General features: G+C 34.6%; 1 non-coding gene across 1 annotated transcript; it reads right to left on the reverse strand.

Moving 5' to 3' along the window:
* Positions 1-3,642: 3,642 nt before the first annotated feature.
* Positions 3,643-3,748, reverse strand: LOC128290836 (small nucleolar RNA R71). Its single transcript, XR_008280621.1, has one exon. It is a non-coding gene; the product is annotated as a small nucleolar RNA R71 (small nucleolar RNA).
* Positions 3,749-3,985: the final 237 nt, after the last annotated feature.

The raw sequence follows: 3,985 nt of genomic DNA on the forward strand, positions 1-3,985 counted from the left end.
AAATGGCACCATATGAGGCTTTGTACCCGTAAATGTTGAACACCATTGTGTTGGACTGAGGTCAGTGAAAACAAGATACACGGGGTCGATTTGATCTAGAAACTGAGTAGAAAGTAATAGTGATCTATGAAAATCTGTAAGCAGCATCAGATCGTCAGAAATCATATGCGAACTTGAAACGAAAAGATATAGAGTTTCAGATCGGGGATAAAGTATTTCTGAAAGTCTCATTGTGGAAGAAAATACTCAGATTCGGACGTAAAGGCAAATTGAGCTCGAGATTTATTGGGCCGTATGAGATTATCGAGCGTATCGCGCCAGTTGGTTACAGACTGTGCTGCCACCTGAACTAGAAAAGATCCATAATGTATTCCATGTTTCAATGCTTCAAAGATATCAATCGGATCCCTCACATGTGATTAGTCCGTCTGAGATTGAGATTAAGTCTGACATGACATATGAGGAAAATCCGATTCGCATTCTGGCTCGTGAGATTAAAAAATTACGAAATAAGAAAATTCCATTCGTTAAAGTACTGTGGCATGAACACGAATTTGAGGAAGCAACATGGGAGTCAAAAGATACAATGAAAGAGCATTATCCGAACCTATTCACCTGTGAGATTTTCGGGGACGAAAATCCCTAAGGGGGAGAGTTGTAACAGTTCGATTTAGACCCTAATCAGAACAATGGTTTTCAGACCACGAATCTAAGTCAGAAAAATATTTAAAATTTGTTTTTTGTGTTTATTATGTGTGAATTTGTATGTGTGAAATTTTCGTGCTTTAATTTTATCGTTTGAGTATCTGATTAAATAAAAGGACTTAATCGCGTAAAATTGAAGCTTGGTGGTTAAATGTGAAAATGCTTAATTGTTGTTGTCTTTATTAGTGGAGGCATTTATAATGAAATTGTACCATTGATATATTGGTTGGACGGTATTAGTCATATATTATATGGTTTTTATATTATTTCATTAAGGTTATATATGTAAATTAAACCTTAAGTTAATATAAGTTATAATATATATCATAAAACATAAAATAAAGCTAATATATGCGTTTATTTCTATGATCTTGCCGAAACAAAAGAAAAGAAAAACAAGTTAGGGTTCGGCCATCCATTTAGCTCAATCAAGGTATGAAACTAGCTCGTTTTTGATAATTTCTACGTTTTTGAGATTGTTGCTTAGAGTACTAGTAAATCCATGCTTTATTTTTTTATTTTGGTGAATATTTTGAGTTATGCCATTGATGAGAGCTTATGATTTTTGTTGTTTGATGATGAAATATGAAAGATATGTTTTAGATTAACATGTTTTGTATTGGAGTTATTGATGATTTTGAGTAATTAGGACTAAATTGTAAAAAATAATAATTTGAGGGACTAAAATGTGAAATAAATAAAATATTTGGACTTGTATGAATATGGGTAAGATTTGGCCTAACATGAGTGAACTGAAATTTTGCATATTTTGTGTTTTGTGGAATAGGGACTAAATTGTAAAAAGTGTAAATATCAGGGGTAAATTGGTAATTTGTCCATTTTGTGTTTTTGGACTAAATTGAATGAAAATATGTTTGAATGAGATTAATTTGAATATGTTTAGTGATAAACCGTAATTTATACATATGTTTACCCCATGCTTAACACATTTTATAAATGACTGTTCCTTAGAATTGGTGAATTCGATGCTCCTAATGGCTTAATTTCATGTTTTATGCTTAGGAGAGCATAGGAGAGCGAAAGGAATGAGAAACGGGCCAAAAATGGACAAAATGGGCCAAAGTATGAAATCAACACAGCTTGGACTTCTCCACATAGGTAGACCACACGACTGTGTCAATTTGGCAGAATTGATACACGACTCACACGGGCGTGTCCCTGTCGAGCCCAAGTTGAGTCCAATTCGGAAAAGGCTAATTTCGAGGGTTCTTAGGCATTCCAAAGCCTATAAATACACCCTAGATGAGGAAGGAAAGGGGACACAGAGAAAATGAGCCAGGGAACTGCTAAAGGGAAGCCGATTGATCCATCTTAGAAGCCGGATTCACCATCAAGACTGAAGATCTCCCCTCAATTTACCTTAAGGAGTTTTGGGTTTTCTTTATATTTTGTATTCATTATTCTTCTAAGATGTTTTCCTTTTTAGTTATGAACTAAATCCCCTAAATACCTAAGGGGAATGAAACCTAAGACGAATCTTGTTATTATTTTCTGAATTGTATGATAAATATTTAACTTGTTCTTAATTATGTGTTCTTAATTCTTGTTTTGATATCCCAGGATACTGATTCAAGATAAGATCTTATTCAGAGGAGGAATAGACCCTGTCTAAGAATACATTTGTCATAATTAAGCGGAGTTGATTGCGCTCCTAGAGATAGGGTGACAAGATTTTGCCAGATTAGAGTGAAACCTAATAAGGGGATCCATAGATCGAGTTAATGCAACCCTAGGGTGTTAATTAGAGAAAAGTCTCAATTATTCAATCTAGGGATTAGACGTTATTAGTCTTGAATAGGGATAATAACATAACTTAGGGATATCTACGAAACAAGTTAAATGAATAAATCGCCCGATTTGGAGTCAAAATAATAAGTGAAGTCTAGGTGGATTCTTCCTTAGGTATTGTCTTAATTCAATCGTTTTCCAAAAGTAATTCCCCAATTCTATTTTCTGTAAATTCTTAGTTTAGATAATTAGTTAGTTACAACAAAACCTCATTGTTCTTCGGCTAGATAATAAAAAGACAGTACTTTTAGTTCCTTTGGGTTCGACAATCTAGTTTTGCTAAAACTATACTACTGTTCGATGGGTACACTTGCCTACATCGCGATAATAGTTAGTTTCAAGAACGATTAATTATAAATTTATAAAATTTACTTGTCACGAAAATCACGTGATCAAGTTTTTGGCGCCGTTGCCGGGGAACTAAGATATTAGGAATGCTCAATTTTTATTACTTTAGCCATTTATTTTTCTTGCAATTTAATTTAATTTAATTTTTATTATTTATTAATTTATTTTTTCTTTATCTTGGTAGGTTTTTATAGTTTATGACTAGAATAAACCCGTTAGGACCACTACTTTTTGACAAAGAAATAGATCGCACAGTTCGCAGAAACCAATGAGAAATAAGGCGAAGCTTAAGATACACAGAGAACGAGCAAGAAGACGATACTCAAACCCCAACCGAGGAGATGGCTGAAAACCAAGACAATCAGCTACCTCCTGCTATACCCGTTGAACTAGCAAATCAAAATCCTGTTCCTCGTACTATGTATGATTATGCTAAACCTACTTTAACAGGAACTGATTCAAGTATAGTTAGGCCTGCTATTGCTGCGAATAATTTTGAACAAAAACCTAACACTATTCAAATTATACAGCATTTCGTTCAGTTTGAAGGTTTGCAGGATGAGGATCCAAACACTCAGTTGGCAAATTTCCTGGAATTCTGCGATACTTTTAAAATTAATGGCGTTTCTGAAGATTCCATTCGTCTTCGATTATTCCCTTTTTCATTGAGGAAAAAAGCTAAACAGTTGTTGAACTCGTTACCACGACGATCAATTACTACTTAGGAACAAATGACCAAAAATTTTTTATTAAAATATTTTTCGCCGGCTAAAACAGCCAAATTACGTAATGATATCTCTTCGTTTGTGCAGATGGACTTAGAAACTCTTTACAATGCATGGGAGAGATACAAGGACCTACTGCGAAGGTGTCCTCACCATGGATTACCTCTATGGTTGCAAGTTCAAACATTCTACAATGGTGTGAATCCCCCGACAAGGCAAATGATTGATGCAGCAGCCGGGGGAACCATCAACAACAAAACACCTGAAGAGGCTTATGAATTTATTGAAGAGATGTCACTGAATAACTATCAATGGCAAGTCATGAGGACTAAGCCAACTAAAACAGTAGGCGTTTATAATGTCGATTCGGTTACTATGCTGTCAAACAAAGTAGAACT

The sequence above is a fragment of the Gossypium arboreum genome, chromosome 3, assembly GCF_025698485.1.
Source record: "Gossypium arboreum isolate Shixiya-1 chromosome 3, ASM2569848v2, whole genome shotgun sequence".
NCBI lineage: Eukaryota > Viridiplantae > Streptophyta > Magnoliopsida > Malvales > Malvaceae > Gossypium > Gossypium arboreum.